The following is a 20850-nucleotide window of genomic DNA, read 5'->3' on the forward strand; positions in this document are numbered from 1 at the left end:
CCTTGTGCTGCCCCTTCCCACTCCCGTGCCATCTCTTCCCCCCAAGACTCCACCCTCCTTCTTGCTTCTCTCCACCTCCTCTCCTCTGTCACTTGCTCTTATGGCCAGTAAAAAGTGGGAGGGCTATGGCCCCTTCCTCCACTTCCAGCACCCCAGCCCAAGATAATGGCAATCAGGGGTGAAAGTAACCTAAATTTCTGGGTAAGGTTGTGGGTGGGGGAGGCTTCAGACCCCCAGAAGGAGCAGGGCCAGCGTTTCTGGAACAATTTTTAGGGTGGGAGTGCTGAGCTGCACCCCCCTTTGCCCTTGTCTGATCCCCTCACTGCCCCAGGCTGGGACCACAGCTAAGGACAGCTGCGGATCCCTGGGCGTGGGCTGGCGGCTGGGACCCCGGCACGGAGCCACACTGGGTGCAAAGCCTATGGGTGGGTCTGGGGGCCACCCTCCCAGCAGCCCTTCAGCGCTGCCCAGCCTATGCCACCCAGGGCTCCAGCAGCGATTTAAAGGGCCTAGGGCTCCAGCTGCTGCCGCAGCGGTGGCCAGGAGCCCTGGGCCCTTGTAAATCAGCGGGCCCCAGAGCTGCTGCTGCTTTTGCTCCCCCCCCCCCCACCACCACCCCCAGTATGGTTGTTAAAGTGCTGCTGCAGCAGCACTTTAATGTCAGCTGTGTAGCGGCCCGTACCAGTGGCCACTTTCTTACCGGTACACCATACCATCCCATGCCAGCTTACTTTCACCTCCGATGGCAATTGGAAGGAATGTTGGGGTGTTTCACAATATACTTCAAGACAGGAATAGCTGGCTCATGCCCAAAGTTACACTGAGCAAGCCAATCTGCCAGGAAGCCAAAAGTCTGTCTGCATATCCCATGCTGAGAATGAAATGACAGCTTTCCAGTGAATGGATGCTGGGGACAACTTGTACACTTGGAAAGAGCACATCAAAAAGGCAACCATCATTTGCAGAAGTTGTTTGGACATAAATAATCTAGTGCTCGCTGTGAAGCTATCAAGTTCTAAAACACAATAAAGCAGAGAGACTTTAAAGCAGGATGAGGATTTACTTAGTAGAAGAAAATATGCCATCAGGCCTGCAAACTGCTTTAAAAAAAAATCTCAGGTAATGAGTATATTCATCTTACGATAATGCAGAAAATAAAGAGCCTTAACAGAGAAGTTCTGCAGTTGGATGTCATGTGTACTGAAATCATAGATATTTCTGGCTAAGCAGATCAATTTAAAACCGACTGACAACATCAAATAAACTTGTCCTCTAGTCTGTCTTGCCAGATGAGAAAATAAATTGGTCTGCAGAACCATGCCTGTTCATAAACTTACAGTGTTCAGTTGGTGAAAAGCAGCCATTTACATCTTTCTTGAACCTTTATAGGTTCAGAGATTACAATAGCTGGTGAAACCAGCTCAGCATTGTTGGCTTGTCTTTTAGCTCATGGACTAGATGAGCTTTTCCTGGCACAGCACTTAATTGGGTTTTGCTTGGATGATTCTTCTGTAATATTGGTTGATCAATCCAGCATATTCACTAAACTGAAAGAAAAATTCCCTTGACTAATTGGACGGCACTGCTCAAATCACAAGTTGGAGCCATCAGTAGATGCCATGCAAAACTGCACAGCAATAAACCACTTCACAAGTTTTATAAACAGATTGTCTGGGGATTTATAGCAAATAAGCCAAAAACCAGAGAGGGTTTGCAAAGGTATTTGCTGAAATAGGGGTATGCATTTAAAAAATAATAATAAAAGCAGCAGCAGCAAGGACGACATCTGGTATGACATGGATTAGCTCCAGCTTCAAAACTGGAAATGCTGCTTGGTATTCATATCCAGTTCTCTAGATGACACAAGTCAGAAGAAAGGCACCACTGCAGGTTGGCAGAAGAGCTATCCGCCAAGACTTCTTAAATCTAGGCTTGATATTGGATTCTCTGGAAGAATTGAAAGGTCACTGTGAGGCTTTGCGGACAAGAGACATAACACTGACAACTATATATAAATTTATCCAAGACAAATTGATGCTTTTGAAGGGTGAAAAGAAAACATGGATTCTCATCAGCAACAAGCAGTTGCTAAGGAGGAACTACAGGGAGTTGGACTGCACAAATGCCAAAAAAGAAATGAATGTAGGAGAGAGTTGTACCAGGCTCTAATTAAGGCTATGCATGTTAGGATAATAAACCCTAATATGCAACCACACCTGTGACCAAATAAGTTGCCATGATTCTTTGGAGAAGTGGACCTGCAAGACCTGGGTAATCTCTTCTGTGAGAAGTGATCTAAAAGATGACAGGACTCATCCCTTGGGAAGCAAACTGAGAAAACTGGTACATACCATCAACTGTATTATATACAGTCAGTGGAACCAAACTTGCTCTTCAGCACATACTTCATGCATGCAAAAATATGGCAGACTTCCAGAGGCCTGGATGATCATATGACATTCTAGTCAAGAGGAAAAAAGAGGGAAGGTCTGGTTAAAAAGACCTGTGGGAAATCATATAGCAAATGCTTCCCAGGACTTCTCTGCACCAACAGGAACAATTACACCCTTGCAAACTGGAGAGTGAATCTAGCCCACACTAGCCTGCCAGGGACTAATTTTTTGTGTTGCTCTGCTGATGGGTGTTAACAGTTCATTAGAGTGCTTTGAGCTATTCCTCTTTGAAGCTTCAAAGCACATTAGTGTACTGTTTATGTGCATCAACAAGGTGCACACAAGCAGGCAGACTACAGCAGGCTACTGTGGGCTAAGATTCACACTCCAGCTTGCCGCAAGCTGAATATTTTTGTAAAGAGAAGCCCTTAGCCATTGAAGCCTAGATTTTTCTCCTTCAAATTCTGATGCAACTAATGCTCCCCTGGAATCCTTGAATTAAATAGAAAAACGAATATTGTAGTTGATAAAGCATCCTTTAGCAATGAGAGTCTTCTGCACCTAACTACGTGGGTTTTCCATGTTTTAAATTGAATTTTGATCTTGCTGAATGGGTTCCTGGCATTCTAGCACTTGTGTTAACAATCTGACCAAGCAGCAGCATCATTACTGTAGCAATTTGTGCATAAGCAGAGAGATTTTTTTATTTCATTCAACTCTAAAGAAATATAGATAAAAGCAGAATGTAAGTTTTGTACTGTAATTGCAATCGTGGAACCTGTTCCTTTGTATTTTTCATGTGTGTTGCACGAATATGTCCCACTTCAGCTATTTTTAAACTTTATGGAAAGTTCAAATAAAGCAAATGATGCCAAGGAAAGCAGACAGTGCTAAATGCCCACTCCAGGAACACTGTGTGCCCTTCATCTGCTCCATATCTTGCTGTACATCCAAAATTTGAATCATTTTGCATATTGTCAGACAACCCCATTCTTTGTTTGCCCAGAGTCTGCCATGTAATCCTATAGCAGCTGTTCTAGTGACCCCTGCATTGCTTGCTACTGCTGTGCCAGACTTTAGGTGATTGAGAGAACCTATGTGATCCTGAATCTTTGAACTTAAATTTTCACAGGCATTTGTTTACTTGACAAAAACCTTTTGACACTTATTTGCAGGTGACCTGTGTAGGAATTGTTTGCTATTATTTCAGCTCCTTGCAGCTTCTGGCTCATGTGGCTGTACCTAGTCAGGCCCCATTCAGTTTGAGGCCAACTGTCACAGCACTACATGCATCTATTCAAGTTTAGCATTGCCTCCTGCTAAGCTGAGCCCCAAAACAATAGTCATGCTTATATCCCATATCCTGGCAGCTTTGGTCATCCATATGGCTTTTTCACAGCCCTAACACCCTTGCTCTGTCTTCTCTCTAGTTCTTATTTGTCTCCTGCACAGTCTTCTTGTGCCTCAGCTTTACTGCTATCCATGGCTGCCTGGGCCCTAATGCTTCCCAAGGTTTTCCATGGCTGACTTTTCCTGAGAGCCACCACTCACCTGTTTCTTCAGTTTCTTATGACTGCCAGATTCCAAGGTAACTTCTGCCCAACTGGGAGTAGCTGTGCAAATGGAAAGCTCCTATGGCACTTTTGAAGAGAATGCGCCAGCCAACATGCGTCCTTAAGAAATAGGCTCTAGTGTCCAAAGCTCTTTGTGAATGCATAATGGTTGCTTTGTTTGACCAGATGAGTCTTGTAACTCCACATATTTAACTTGTTTTAGCTTTGGAGAAAACTTGAAGACAACTGTATAAAACCAAATTCTACTCCACACTTTCCTGTAGAAAAAAAAAAGTGTCATACTTTTAGTTTATCTTAGATGAAAGCAAAGTAATCAGTGCTATGACACCGGAAAAGCATACGTGCCTTGGTGCAGTCACACAAGCCACACTGACAGATAAGCTCGAAAAGAAATGATAAATCTCTTCCTGTGTACTTTCTCCAGGAGTATATTAACAGAAAAATAACATATGGTCACAACCATATATTCTGGGGACATGGAAGACAGCAGATAAAAGAAAAACATTTATTCTCCATGTGATATGCATGCATATCACGCAGTGCATAACTGTCATTAATGCTAGTTGCATAGCACTATAAACATGCATAGGCAGCCAAATAAAATATCCTCACACATACATAATTACATACATACAAAACGGCAGATTCCTGCAAGGTTAAAACAGGCAAACATATATAAATGAGTTACAGTCTATGGCAGGGGTCGGCAACCTTCAGCACCCTGCCGCTTCCTGTAGCTCCCATTGGCCAGGAACAGCAAACTGCTGCCACTGGGAGCTGTGCCTGTGGATGGTCAATGTAAACAAAATGTCTCGTGGCCTGCCAGCAGATTACCCTGATGGGCAGCAGGCCAAAGGTTGCCAACTCCTGGTCTATGGTTTTAAAAAGTGACAGAGTTATAGTAATCTGTCAGCTCTGAATGTCTTATGGCTATCCCAGGCTGACCCCGGGGATCTCTGCTTCTGTTTCCTAGCTGCAGCCTGTGAGACTTCAAACAGCAAAAGAGATGACAGTCTTTCTTGACAGCTACTTTTATTTTTTTTTCCAGAATTCAAGCTGATGGGACAAGTCCTTTTGCACATACTTTCTTATTGGCCCCTTAGACCCAGGAAGAGGTTATTTGTATTGTGATGTTCCACAATGGCTTATTTCATTTATGATAGGCCTTCTTGATGGGCAGGAGACGATCCCTCCTGACTGGGTTCACAGTGCCCGAGCAATCATTTTTTATAGTTACAAGCAAAAACTTAATTACCTTATAGCATGTGATAAAGATATTATAAGTGAGGTTAATGAATGCAGCACTTACAAGCATATCATAAAGTCTAAACAATAAACATTGTTATAAGTCCAATATTCATCTTAACCACTAATACATTGGTTTCCAACAATTAATTTGTCAGTGCTCGGCTGAGGCCTAAAGCCTTGGCAAGAGCTGGTATCTGGTCTGCCAGTGTCGGAGTGCTCTAGTTCTGTGTTGCACAGAAGATGCATTCTTGGGGAAAGTAGGGGACATTTAGGCGCTTACAATTTTGGGCCCAGATCCTCTAAAAGTATTTAGGCAACCTTACTCCAGTTGAATTCAAAGTATTTAGACTCCCAACTCCAGGAATTAGACACCTAAATACATTTGAGGACCTGAGTATAGCGCTGGATGGGGGTCAGTGCAGGTCCAAGCATAAATTACAGCAGCCTGGAGAGTTGATGCATGTTGCCATTGGCTGCCAATGGGCTATGTTGCAAAAATTTTTGCAAGAGTATTTGTTGTAATTGACCCTATGTAAATGAGTACATTTGATTTGTAGTGCTACTTCCTTAAAATTACAGTTAAACTCTTCTCCCACCTAGATCTTATTTTTTTCCATCTTTTCAAGTTATTTTTTCAGAATGCACAACAACCATTCCATTAGTCGCTTCCAAAATTGTGCCCATCTCAGTGGAACCCGCCCGGTCGGATGTTTATTTCTATGGCCCATGTTGATTTTTGGTTGATTTTTTTTTCAACCTATATACCATTGCACTCACAAACACTTGAAAGACATGGTGCATGCTGGATACCACAGACATCTTACTTTTTAGATAGGTGTCTGGTTTAGAAATAACTGTAGGTGAATTCTGTTTGCTACTTCCATCCAGCAAGAACTGAACACTTTTCTACCTCAGAGAAAAGCTTACCTTTTAATTTCTTAAATCAGATGCTCTTGGGGTAGAAAAGAAAATAAATTAATCGTGTAAGAGAATACTGCTATAAATACAGATATTGTGTTGTGTGTATGTGCTGATTTGGTGCAGTACATCCTCATTCACCCTATACTTGGGAGTCAATAAACATTCTGAATTTTATAAAGAATGGATCTTGTAACAGGGTTGTTGCTGCATACAGTCAGAGAGAGGTGCTTTTTCATGAGCATGGAATGTCTTTCAAATCCTGCAATACTGTGTAATATAAGCAGTAAATATGAAAGATTTAGAAAATGTATTTTAGCACTCTAAATAAAAAAAAAAAAAAAAAAAAAAAAAAAAACACACACACCAAGCTCCATCCCCCATCTGGCCATTTGTGTGCATTTTATTTAAGATTTTAAATGTTACTCTGAAGAAAATGCAATACATTAGAGGTTTCTCTCATTCATGTATCTTCCTTTGGGCCAAATCGCTCTCTATCCACTCCCAGGACTACAATGGGCTAAGGGGATAATTTAAGCAGTCCTTTGATGTCTAGATATTTTTTAAAGAAAAAAAAAACAAAAAACAAAGACAGTGTATGTAAGTTGAGGAGGCAGATACTGAAGAGGAAAAAATTTCTACTAAATATAATCATCTAAAGAGATGGAGAAAAAATAAATGCCAGGCTGCCACTACCAAGTGCTCTAAAATCAATTGCTTACTTCCTTTAAAAATCAGGTTCCATTACCAGTAGCATGCCTGGCTGTGCAGACATGCTGGATGTCTTCAGTATGATTTGGCTAGGAAGGTCAGAGCCTTCAATGAGCTAAGAAGAAAGTATATGAAGCATTCCTGTGTACCTACACTACTTCCAGTGGAGTTTTGCTCCTTCACTCTCTTCAGAAAGTGTTGTAAGTCATGGGGGGAAACTGCTGGTGGTATACTGCTGCAGCCCCAGGCTCTGCCAACAGGAGGTGCTGTTGTGAATGACATGAGTGCTCTTGCTGTGCAGGAGTTAGTGTTAGACATCTCTTGGTTTGCCTCATGCTGGGCACCCGCTAGCATGATATTTCTTCTCCCCTTCTCTGTGCTCTGCCACCATGCCTAGAAAAATAATGCATAATAGCTTGACAGGCAGATTCATAGATACTAAGGTCAGAAGGGACCATTATGATCATCTAGTCTGACTTGCACAATGCAGCCAAAGAATCTCACCCACCCACTCCTGCGAAAAACCTCACCTATGTCTGAGTTATTGAAGTCCTGGTGGTTGAAGTCTTTAAATCGTGGTTTAAAGACTTCAAGGAGCAGAGAATCCTCCAGCAAGTGACCCATGCTACAGAGGAAGGCGAAAAACCTCCAGGGCCTCTTCCAATCTGCCCTGGAGGAAAATTCCTTTTTGACCCCAAATATGGCGATCAGTTAAACCTTGAGCATATGGGCAAGATTCACCAGCCAGATACTACAGAAAATTCTTTCCTGGGTAACTCAGATCCCATCCATCTAATATCACATCAGAGGCCATTAGGCCTATTGAGCATGAATATTTAAAGATCAATTCATTACCAAAATCACGTTATCATACCATCTCCTCCATAAACTTATCGAGTTTAATCTTAAAGCCAGATAGATCTTTTGCCCCCACTGCTTCCCTTGGAAGGCTATTCCAAAACTTCACTCCTCTGATGGTTAGAAACCGTCAAGTCTAAACTTCCTGGTGGCCAGTTTATATCCATTTGTTCTTGTGTCCACATTGGTACTGAGCTTAAATAATTGCTTTCCCTCTCCGGTATTTATCCCTCTGATATATTTAGAGAGCGCAATCATATCTCCCCTCAACCTTCTTTTAGTTAGGCTAAACCAGCCAAGCTCCTCGAAGTCTCCTTTTATAAGACAGGTTTTCCATTCCTCGGATCATCCTCGTAGCCCTTCTCTGTACCTGCTCCAGTTTGAATTCATCCTTCTTAAACATGGGAGATCAGAACTGCACACAGTATTCTAGGTGAGGTCTCACAAGTGCCTTGTATAAAGGTACTAAAACCTCCTTATCCCTACTGGAAATACCTCTCCTGATGCATCTCAAGACCGCATTAGCTTTTTTCACAGCCACATCACATTGGCAGCTCATAGTCATCCTATGATCAACCAATACTCCAAGGTCCTTCTCCTCCTCTGTTAATTCTAATTGATGTGTCCCCAGCTCATAACTAAATTTCTTGTTATTAATGCCTAAATGCATAACCTTACACTTCTCACTCTTAAATATCATCCTATTACTATTACTCCAGTTTACAAGGTCATCCAGATCCTCCTGTATGATATCCCGGTCCTTCTCTAAATTAGGAATAACTCCCAGCTTTGTATCATCTGCAAACTTTATTAGCACACTCCCACTTTTGTGCCGGGTCAGTAATAAAAAGATTAAATAATATTGGTCCCAAAATTGTTCCTTGAGGAACTCCACTGGTAACCTCCCTACAGCCTGACAGTTCACCTTTCAGTAGGACCCATTGTTGTCTCCCCTTTAACCAATTCCTTATCCACCTTTCAATGTTCATATTGATCCCCATCTTTTCCACTTTAACTAATAATTCCCATGTGGCACAATATCAAACACCTTACTGAAATCTAGGTAAATTAGTTCCACTGTGTTTCCTTTGTCTTAAAAAGGGGAAAAAAAAGTTACTTTCTCAAAGAAGGAGATCAGGTTGGTTTGGCACGATCTACCTTTTGTAAAACCATGTTGTATTTTGTCCAATTTACCATTAACTTCAATGTCCTTAACTACTTTCTCCTTCAAAATTTTTTCCAAGACCTTGCATGCTACAGATGTCAAACAGGCTTGTAGTTACCCGTATCACTTTTTCCCCCCCTTTCTTAAAAATAGGAACTATGTTAGCAATTCTCCAATCATATGGTACAACTCCAGAGTTTACAGATTCATTAACAATTCTTGCTAATGGGCTTGCAATTTTGGGTGCCAATTCCTTTAATATTCTTGGATGAAGATTATCTGGACTCCCCGATTTAGTCTCATTAAGCTGTTTCAGTTTTGCTTCTACCTCAGATATGGCAGTATCTACCTCCATATCCTCATTCCCATGTGTCATGCTACCATTATCCCTAAGATCCTCTTTAGCCTTATTAAAGACTGAGGCAAAGTATTTGTTTAGATATTGGGCCATGCCTAGATTATCCTTAACTCCACTCCATCCTCAGTGTTTAGCGGCCCCACTTCTTCTTTCTTAGTTTTCTTATTTATATGGCTATAGAACCTTTTACTATTGGTTTTAATTCCCTTTGTAAGGTCCAACTCTACTTGACTTTTAGCCTGTCTCACTTTATCCCTACATGTTCTGACCTCAATAAGGTAACTTTCCTTGCTGATCCCTCCCATCTTCCACTCCCTGTATGCTTTTTCTTAATCACCTCTCTGAGATGCTTGCTCATCCAGATTGGTCTACAACTCCTGCCTATGAATTCTTTCCCCTTTCTTGGGATGCAGGCTTCCGATAGCTTCTGCAGCTTTGATTTAAAGTAATACCAGGCCTGCTCTACCTTTAGATGCATAAGTTATTCAGTCCAATCCACTTCCCTAACTAATTGCCTTAATTTTTGAAGGTCAGCCCTTTTGAAATCAAAACCCCTAGTTGCAGATTTATTTTTGTTAATCCTTCCATTTAGTTTGAACTGAATTAGCTCATGATCACTTGAGCCAAGATTATCCCCTACAACCATTTCTTCTATGAGGTCCTCGCTACTCACCAAAACCAAATCTAAAATGGCATCCTCTCTAGTCAGTTCAGCAACTACTTGATGAAGGAATCCATCAGCTATCGCATCTAGGAAAATCTGAGCCCTATTATTATTATTATTATTATTATTATTACTAGCACTGGTCCTCCAGTCTATATCTGGAAAGTTAAAGTCTCCCATGATCACGCAGTTTGCATTAGTATTTACTTTATTAAAAACATTAAAAAGGGCTCTATCCATATCCAAATTAGATCCTGGGGGTCTATAGCACACCCCAAGCACTATCCCAGTGGAGGCTCTACTAGTTTTCTTCCCCAATGTAATTTTTGCCCAGACGGACTCTGTCTTATCCATTCCATCACTTCTTATTTCTTTACATTTGTCATAAATATAAAGGGAAGGGTAAACACCTTTAAAATCCCTCCTGGCCAGAGGAAAAACCCTTTCACCTGTAAAGGGTTAAGAAGCTAGGATAACCTCGCTGGCATCTGAGCATAATGACCAATGAGGAGACAAGAAACTTTCAAAGCTGGAGGGAGGGAGAAACAAAGGGTCTGTCTGTGTGATGCTTTTACCGGGGACAGAACAGGAATGGAGTCTTAAAACTTAGTAAGTAATCTAGCTAGATATGCATTAGATTATGATTTCTTTAAATGACTGAGATATTAGACTGCTGAATAGAATGAATATTCTTGTCTTTGTGTCTTTTGGTAACTTAAGGTTTTGCCTAGAGGGATTCTCCATGTTTTGAATCTAATTACCCTGTAAGGTATCATCCTGATTTTACAGACGTGATTCTTTTTACCTTTTCTTATATTAAAATTCTTCTTGTAAGAAATTGAATGCTTTTTTCATTGTTCTTAAGATCCAAGGGTTTGGGTCTGCAGTCACCTATGTAAATTGGTGAAGATTTTTATCAAGCCTTCTCCAGACAGGGGGGTGCAAGGTTTTGGTGAGGATTTTTGGGGAGGAGGGGGGAAAAGACGTTTCCAAACAACTCCTCTTTCTCAAAAAAATAAACCCGGACGTTTGGTGGTGGCAGTGGAAGTCCAAGGTTAAAAGGTAAAATAGTTTGTACCTTGGAGAAGTTTTAACCTAAGCTGGTAAAAGTAAGCTTAGGAAGTTTTCATGCAGGTCCCCACACCTGTACCCTAGAGTTCAGAGTAGGGAAGGAACCTTGACATGGTGGCAGAGTGGTGGGATCAACTTGAAATAATTGATTTTTTTTGAACCAGAAGCACAGATTTGAAAAGGAATTTTTTTTTTCCTTTGGGCTGCTGGAGAGCAGGTTAAACTGAAAACAGTTAGAGGTTTGGTTTTTTTCTCCTCTGCTTTGGGGCCAGAGCAGAGACAAAAGGGAATTGTATTTTGTTAGCTGGAGTTCTCTACCTAAAGGGAAGATAGTTAACCTCCTGCAGGGAAATTCACCAGTCTTCACAGACCGGAAGTTTGTTGTGTCCCCCCCCCCCCCCAAGAGCAACTAGACGGGTTTTCTGCCCATTTGCCTGGAGCCAAAGGTCTTAGTTTTTTTTGGGGGGGGGGGGGGGTTAGGATTTCTTCCACCAAATGCATCCGATGAAGTGAGCTGTAGCTCACGAAAGCTTATGCTCTAATAAATTTGTTAGTCTAAGGTGCCACAAGTACTCCTTTTCTTTTTTCTGTAGGTTGACAATCACTATCAGAGATTATAGGTATCATATTCAGCACAGCAAAATTTTACAAGCCAAGTTGTTGGTTTTTTTGGTTGGTTTTCTGTCTAACTGGTGTAAAGTTAGTTAAAAACAGAGAGGTTAGGATGACAGACTGCACGGTTCAACACAAGCTGGAATTAGCCAGATTTGAGGCTGAGGAAAAACAAAAGGAACATGGAAGATGGGTAGAACTCAGACAGATGGAGAAGGAAAAAAGAGGAAGCATGCACTGGAGATGGAGAAGGCAAAGGCTCAGCAGAATATACAAACTCTAGCAATCCTTCTCCAGGTACCATTTCCCATCCCAGAAAGTTCCCTACCTATAAGGCAGGCGATGATACCTAGGCCTTCTTAGAAAACTTCGAAAGGGCCTGCCTTGGGTACAGCATCTCTACAGACCAATACATGGTAGAGCTGAGGCCACAGTTCAGTGGACCCTTAGCTGAGGTGGCAGCTGAAATGCCTAAGGAATGCATGAACCAGTATGAACTGTTTAAAACCAAGGCGAGAGTCAGAACGGGGCTAACCCCAGAGCATTCCTGTCGGCGGTTCAGAGCCCTAAGGTGGAAACTAGACATGTCATTTACCCAACATGCCTACCACATTGTGAAACATTGGGATGCCTGGATATCAGGAGCAAGTGTTACATCTCCAGAAGATTTGCACTTCCTAATGCAAATGGAGCAATTCTTAGAGGGTGTTTCTGAGGAACTAGAAAGATACATCCTAGATGGGAAGCCCAAAACTATAATCGAGGCGGGGAAGATTGGAGCCAAATGGGTGGAGGTGGCAGAGAAGACAAAAAAAAAAAAAAAAACTGGTTGTGGTTGGAGTGGATACCAGAAGGGACAACCTCAGACCACACCCTACTACTGGGGGCCGCCCAAGGCCCCATCTACCCCCCCAAGGAACCCTCCAGCCACCTTATCATCCCGCCACACTGTTCTCCAGCAACCCACCTCGCCCCAGTGACCCGTCAGCTGGACGATGTTTTAAATGTAATGAGCCAGGGCACGTGAAGGCCAACTGCCCCAAGAAGCCCAACAGATTACAGGTCATTGCACCGGAATCACCCCAGAGGTCCTCAGGCCCAGATACCTTCCAGATACCCTTGGAACAGAGGGAAACTGTGAGTGTGGGCGGGAAGAAGGTCACCGCATGGAGGGACACCAGAGCGCAGGTGTCAGCTATTCATGCTTCCTTAGTGGACCCCAATTTAATCAACCCAGAGATCCAAGTGACGATTCAACCCTTCAATTCAACTCTTTCAATTTGCCTACAGCCAAGTTGCCTGTCCAGTACAAGGGCTGGTCAGGAATGTGGACTTTTGCAGTTTATGATGATTGGCCAAGTCTTCCCCCAACAGCATGGGGATGGGATAATCATGTGAAGTCAGCCAAGAGGATGGGAATGGTCACCTGCAGCCAGACTAAACCAGCTGTCATGCCTAGTGCTGTTCTGGAAACTACCAGGACCCAGTCAGAGGTGATGGACCCAGACCCCAGGCCAATGTCTGCAACAGCAGTAGTGGATCCAGTCCCAGAGACCCAGACAGTGCCAGTCCCAGAACTGGAAACGGCGGAACAACCAGCATCAGACCCATTGCCAGCACTGAATCCAGTACTTGCAACCCCAACACCAGAGGACCCCACCGAACCTGAACCGGTAGCAGCCAATAACCCTACACAAGAGGCTCAGCCAGAGCCTGAATCCCAACATAGTGCACCAGCGGAGAGCGGTTCACAGTCAACAGAAACAGCCCCATCCCCTACATCGCTTCCAGAGGGACCAAGCATAGGTCCACAATCCAATGAGGAACTGATGTCTCCAACATCAAGGGAACAGTTCCAGGCTGAACAGGAAGTAGATGAAAGCCTCCAGAGAGCTTGGATGGCGGCACGGAGCACCCATCACCTCTCAGCTCTTCTAATCGATCCAGGTTTGTTGTAGAAAGAGTACTTTTATACAAGGAAGACTGGCATCCTCAGAGACAGTTGGTAGTTCCAACTAAGTACCGGGTCAAGCTCTTGAGCTTATCCCATGATCATCCTAGTGGCCATACTGGGGTGACAGGACCAGAGACCAGTTGGGGAGGTCATTCCAATGGGAGGGAATGGGCAAGGATGTTTCTACCCATGTCCAATCTTGTGAAGTATGCCAAAAAGTGTGAAAACCCCAAGACCAGGTCAAAGCCCCTCTCCAGCTACTCCCCATTATTGAAGTTCCATTTCAGCGAGTAGTTGTGGATGTTCTGGGTCCTTTTCTGAAAAAGGCACCCAGAGGAAAGCAGTACATACTGACTTTCATGGATTTTGCCACCTGATGGCCAGAAGCAGTAGCTCTAAGTAACACCAGGGCTAAAAGCGTGTGCCAGGCATGAGCAGACATTTTTGCCAGGGTAGGTTGGCCCCTTCCTAAACTCAACCAGACTTTCCACCTGCATCTCCAAACCTCCGATCTTTTCCTCCATCAGCTCTATCAGATGGCATTTCATGCAGACAAAACTCTTACCAGGTGCCCCCTCCAGGATCATGTACATACTACCATTTCCACATCCAGTCATCCTCATTGTGTCTTCCACTGCACGAGTCACTCCCACAGCTGCCTCTGTATCTGTCACAGCCTTCCCACCTAAATCCTGTTAATCTGGGAAACACAAGCCACACCAAAACACCACCCTCCCCCCAGCAAAAACAAACCCCAAACAAACACCACTTGCAAACTCCCCTGTTTACAGCTCTGTTTGCTGGCTCCTGTGCCACTGCAGCTGTCTGTGCCACTGCCTGACTGGCTGGCTACCTTTATAGGACCCCTAGTCAGAGAAGCCCCGCCCCCTAATCAAGGCTCAGCTTCTCTCCCAGCACAAAGCCCCTACAAGCCTCTACACATACAAATACAAAACCAAATACAAATACCTTCTCCTCCAACAGAGCTCCCACTCAGATGGGGAGAGTTGATACTGTTTGTATATTTATAATTACCAGAAAATAGATGTAAAGTCAAATACATTGAACTGCATCTCTCTGCCGACCCGCACCCTTCATATGTTGCTCATTGTCTTATGCTGTAAAATTTCTAGGGCATTGTTCATATTTTTGTGTACAGCATGAAACAGTGTGGCCAAGATCCTGGGTCTCTGGGAGGTATGTGTTACCTGCACAAAATTGACAGGTTTCAGAGTAGTAGCCGTGTTAGTCTGTATTCGCAAAAAGAAAAGGAGTACTTGTGGCACCTTAGAGACTAACAAATTTATTTGAGCATAAGCTTTCATGAGCTAAAGCTCACTTCATCGGATGCAGTGAGCTGTAGCTCACGAAAGCTTATGCTCTAATAAATTTGTTAGTCTCTAAGGTGCCACAAGTACTCCTTTTCTTTCTGCACAAAATTGTTACTCACATACTCTAGGACATCCCACCTCCACCTAGTTCCTAGGGCTCAAGACGTAACCCGGTTAATTTAGGCACCCCCACCCTTTCCCAATTCCTAGGGCTCCAGATGAAAGGCACCTAACTTTACCTGGAGCAGTAGAGTCCAGAGCCCATGGAGGGGTAAATACCCATTCCCTGTGGACTCAGAGCTTAATCTTTTGCGGGTTTACAGAGTCTTCTACCAGTGAAAGAGCTTTACACAATAATATCCTACTTAACCTGTATGAACAATCACCAGAACAGAATGCACACGCTACACATACAATGCTCACCACTCCCAATAAGACAGATGAACTTTTCTTGATGGCGAGTCACATGGGCAGCGCATGAAATATTCTGTGCCTCAGTTTTCAAAATATTCCCCCAAACATGGCATGGTTTCTACATTTTTGTCAAAGATTTTCAGTCTATGAATGTGTTTCAGCTATTACTGCCCAAAATAAGTGGCGCTATAAAACTGGGTTCTTTCTTCATCCCACAAAAACTCCCCTGTGCATCAGATGTTGTGGAGAAGGGGCTGTCAGATACAAAGTGAAACAGAGAGTCAGACCATTGTGTATGTCACAGTTCAGGGCAGCTGCACCTATATGCCTTCCCCATGGTCCCTTAAGGGCACCCACTTTAAGCTCCCAGCTCTTTATATGTCACCTATTTTGGTGAGAGACATGCATCTCTCTCCCTCCTGATTGGGGTTTTTCCAGAATGCACAATCTCTGTCTATACTGTGATAGTCAGCAAGCCATCCACCTGCATTATCCTCTCTCTCTAGAGGCTGTCAACAGCTGTAATTTCCCACACTTGTAAGTTAGCACACAGCCCTTTATAAGCAAGCATATTTATTCTTAAGGTGAAAGCATTACAGAGAAAACATTACAAATGTGGAAAAGAACCTATGCACTGGCTAAAAGTTTACCAGAGGTCACCCCTACTCCAGCCTTGGGCTCTGGTAAGTGTCAGTCCTTCAAAACCCCCAACTGGGTTTGTTTGTTGCAAGTTTATAACTGTCTCAGACCAACCATAAATAGTTCAGTTTTTCCTTTATGTGGCTCAAGGCACAGCTTCAAAAGGCTCAGTTTTTACATAGCTGGAGGTGAGGAATTTGCATTTATCTCCCCCTAGATATTTCCTAGACAATCCACTTAACTTGTATAGTCCCAGAAGATCATTCTAGTCTGTCACATCATTCCTTATAGGCCTTTGATCATCCAGGCCTTACATCACATCTGCTGCCTAGCATGATTACACACAATCCCAGCCCACATTAATACATAAATTTTGTATTTAGTACAATGGATCCCCAAAATACTTATATTGGAAAAACCTTACTGAATTAAGTTTAATGCCAAATCTATCAGTATGTTCTGTACCGCTTAGGCCTTTGCCTGTTCCATGCCTATAACAAACTCAACGTGGTCAAAACTTCCAGTGTGAAATTCACCTAATTGTGTCTCTGTAGTTTAGCTGAAACTGTGGTTTAGCTGGGCTTTTGACCTAGGGAAAAGGCAAGGTTCCATCTCCTCTATAACACCTAACCATGCTGTAGCTGGCCCAAGGACAATAGAATTATAACTAGGTCTTTTGCCTCGCTTGTTATTGTGCTGTAGTTAGGGTCTCAGTGAAGTGAGTAACAAGGCCATATGATTCTCAGCCAAACGGCTAGCAGGTGACTTTCTTTTCACTCTTCTGAGAAGTATATTGCACAGCATTACAGCTAGGGATGGGCTAATCAGATAAGTGTGCAGAATAGTACAAATGTTAGTGTTAAGCACCAAACCGAACACTGTCTACTGAATGTCCTTCAGGCCATATGACTGATGACCAATAAGTATCCTAGTAAGCAGACCCTGAAATACTGTCATGCTGTCCTGGAGCTGGTCAGGCTCCCCCGTTGGACATTCACCAGGCTGCTATGTTAGGGTCCCAAGACTCTGGACTCATTGCTCAGACTCAGGAAGCTTAATGCGTGTCCAGGTATTTCCTTTAGTTCTGGCTCTCTAGGCATGCTCTTGGGGTACAGATCCTCTGTCTTGCACCTCCTTCTGAGAGCTGAGATTCTCATAGTCCAACTGTCTACATCCTGAAAATGTTTCCAGCTACCCAAGACTCTCCAATAGTCTAAGCAATCCTTTCCCAGAGTGCCAACCTTATGGGCATGCTGGCTTACAGTTTACCTTTTCAGGAACACATGACCATTGAAGCAAGCAGACACAGACTTTGCCAGAAAGATCCAAAAAAAAGAAATCACTCTTTAGACAGCACAAATATATAGTTCCAACAAGAAAACACCTGTATGCCTTTCCCTTCTCAGTTTCCTCACTACTCTTTAGCACGCTCTGGGATTTGGCAGAGTTCTTGGGTGTCTAGGATACCCAACCTGCTGCTTACAGCTTCACCTCCAAATCATGGAGCCTCACCCTGACTCCTACAGTTAGTATCCTTCCATTCTTTCAGCTCACGAAAGCTTATGCTCAAATAAATTTTAGTCCCTAAGGTGCCACAAGTACTCCTTTTCTTTTTGCAAAGAAGTTAACTCCTTGAGGTCAGTTAATAAGCAGCACAAGATTAAACAGCTAAACACACAATATTTCATAAAAGTCATGCAGAAATCTCTTACATTCACCACATCTTGTCATCCAGGCTGAGCTAGAGGATGTGTTGATCAGTTCCTTACTGCTACACTCTCAGGTTTGAGTTCAATGGAAGAGGCATCTATGCAGCTGTCAGCAGAGATCATCTTAAATAGCTCTGATTTGGCTGCAAGGTATACTGAGACAGATCCAAATTAAGGCTACTTCTGTGCTCCCCTGATCTTGGGAGCAGTTTGGTTAATTGGTTCCTGGCAAAGATACGGCACCTGCAGGGCTGCTCTAACCTATGCTGAAGGAAACAACTCCCTAGAGGCTATTATGAAGTAGCTCAACAGATCCTTGGTTAACTGCACCTGGAAAGATACAAAATCCTTTGTTTCAGAGTAGCAGCCATGTTAGTCTGTATTCGCAAAAAGAAAAGGAGTACTTGTGGCACCTTAGAGACTAACAAATTTATTAGAGCATAAGCATCGAAATGCATCCGATGAAGTAAGCTGTAGCTCACGAAAGCTTATGCTCTAATAAATTTGTTAGTCTCTAAGGTGCCACAAGTACTCCTTTTCTTTTTTTGAAAATCCTTTGTGAGATTCTTGACCTCTTACACTGTGGTCTATAAACCCTTGATTGGGCCCATAGTATCAGACCTGCCAAAACCCAATGTGAAATAGATGTAATGAAAGTTTTACCCAACTTCTAACGTTCTGTTCACATTTGCTGATTGCACACTTAAAAAAAAACAATTTGCAATTGTCATCTGTGAATTTACATTCTCACCTTTTCAGATGTGTGGTGCTAATTAATTTATAGTGATAGCACAATTGCTAAATATACTTGACGTTCTGTACCGAGACTGCGGCTACAAATAGTTTCTACGCAGATACAAAAACCTGTTTAAGCTATTTTAAAGTTCTTACTCTCTGTAAAGAAAAAAAATCAGGTGTTTGGGGTGGAAGGGTTGTGCCATTTATTTTTGAGAATTGTCCATGCCTCACTGAAACAAGGTCCCTAGTGCTCATGAACATACCTGCCTGAGTTCCAGGGAGAGGTAATCTCAGTAGCTCCATGTTCAAGCTCAGATTACCCTAAACCTTTTCTTGCATCAATTTCTATGGAAGATTTCCAGACAAAATACACTAATATCTAATCCAAAGTTTGCACAACATGCAGCTGTACAACCAGACACCAGCAAGTAAGATTTGGCACCTCCAGCCAAGCGTCATAAAAACAGTCTCCAGTTTGTTCCATTTTCATTACACCAGGGCAATTTGAGAACTGAATGTTTATCTGAATGGTCAGAAGGTGAAGCATGAAGTAGAACCAGTCTATCTAGGTGAGACTGCACACTGAGTTACCATGCCCCCCTGAAGAAGACAGCAGCTAAAGTTAAGACGTGCAACAACCTTCTTAGCAAACTGACAGGTTCGTCATGGGGTGCTTGTGCTCCAACTCTGCGGATGTCAGTTCTTGCCATCTTGGTGGCAGAGTACTGCACACAAGTTTGCAGTTGATTGTCACACACTAAACTGGTGGAAACGCAGTTACATGCTGCCATGCGTATCATCTCGGCACTCTGTGTCTGACTGCACTCCCACGACTTCCAGTTCTGAGCAATATTGCTCCTCCTCATATCAGAAGAGAGGTTGCCACAGTCAAGTTACTGAAGAAAGTACACACCAACTCAAGCCTGCCACTGGACAATGACCTTTTTAAACCACCAGCTGCACATTTGCTGTCACGTCACCCATTATGGTCTCATCCGCCACACCAGGATGTTAGGGCGGAAACACTCTGTCAAGAGGAATGGAATCTGTTATAATCCCCAACCAGTCCCTCATCACTGACCCCACAATTTGCCTGCCTGGATTTGACCTGCCCACCAGTGGTCCCCATTGAACAGGTTCTGGACCGGGCAAGGTCTCTGTGCAGCCCTTTGTGCAGCTGCAGCACAACACAGACAATGACACACATTGTCAATGAATGCCTGCTGATTAGGTTCAGCAGTGGCCTAGAAGAACTGCATCACGCCACTGAATATGCCATCACTTGGCTAGGTGACTATGCGAACACTAAATCAAATAAATAAATAAAACTAGCAAGTGGGGAGTGTGCTGCTGACAGCACCATCCTATGTCACAAGTGTATTGAAAGACATAATTTCTGTTTGGAATGTGCCGTGAGGTCATAAACTAGAAAGTAATAAGGAGGAAGTATAATCGTCATCATTATTGAAATAAGGTGTAAATCTGAGGTTCTGACCATTTGTTATCATTAAAGACGCTATGGTGTTTTTCCCAAGAGTTGGAGTGTTAACATTCATGTACTGGCCAAATTATATTGTCTACCTAAAATTGCCCTAGTAATTGCAATTACCATCCTATGTGAACAACAATCTGGATTTAGACAAGGGAGATCATGCACAGATGCTATTTTCACTCTGAGACAGATTTTTGAGAACACAATTGAATTCAAGGCAGTCTTGCCATCAATTTTGTGGACTTTCAAAAGGCATTTGATAGTGTAATCAGAGAAACAATGTGGAAAATTGTGGAACAATAAGGAATTCCAATAAAATTAATTAACATTTTGAAAGTATTCTACGCCAGCTCAAAATACTGCATTAAAATAGAAAATGGATTGAGTAAGCCATTCAGCATTAAGACAGGTGTAAGGCAGCGGTGATCCTGTCTCCTTTTTTGTTTATGCTAGTCATTGACTATGGATTAAAACAATGTGACAGTGATACATATGGCCTAAAATGGAACAATTCAAGGCTATTTGATCTAGACTTTGCTGACGACATCATTCTTATCAGTGAGGATGCCAACGGACTACAAAAATGCACAAACCATATAAAGGAAGTAATGGAGAAGTTAGGTTTGAGATACAATGCAAAGAAATGTAAAGGCATGTTAATGGCGACCGTAGGGACAGAAATCAAAATTGAAGAAGAGAAACTGGAGAAAGTGGACAAATTTAAGTATCTTGGAAGTACCATCAGCCAAGATGGTATTAGTTCCAAGAAAATAATAAGAAGAATCGGGAAGGCAAACGCTGTATTTGGAAGACTCAGAAACATCTGGCTACTCAAAAACATCTCCTTCAAGATGAAACTGAATGTGTACAAAGTAACTGTTATCGCCATCACAACATATAGCAGTGAGACATGGCAACTTACCAAAATAGATACGCAAAAGCTGGATGCATTTCATCACAAATGTCTGAGAAGAATATTGGGAATAACATACAGAGATGGG

At 42.8% G+C, this 20850-nt stretch overlaps 1 long non-coding RNA gene across 1 annotated transcript; it reads left to right on the top strand.

Annotated features, from left to right (window-relative positions):
- The first annotated feature begins 11128 nt into the window (after nt 1-11128).
- On the top strand, nt 11129-20556 carry LOC122459677. The gene is made up of 4 exons (XR_006280501.1): nt 11129-11345; nt 11618-11632; nt 12868-12873; nt 20543-20556. It is a non-coding gene; the product is annotated as an uncharacterized LOC122459677 (long non-coding RNA).
- Nucleotides 20557-20850: the final 294 nt, after the last annotated feature.

Source organism: Dermochelys coriacea, chromosome 3 (assembly GCF_009764565.3).
Source record: "Dermochelys coriacea isolate rDerCor1 chromosome 3, rDerCor1.pri.v4, whole genome shotgun sequence".
NCBI classification, from domain to species: domain Eukaryota; kingdom Metazoa; phylum Chordata; order Testudines; family Dermochelyidae; genus Dermochelys; species Dermochelys coriacea.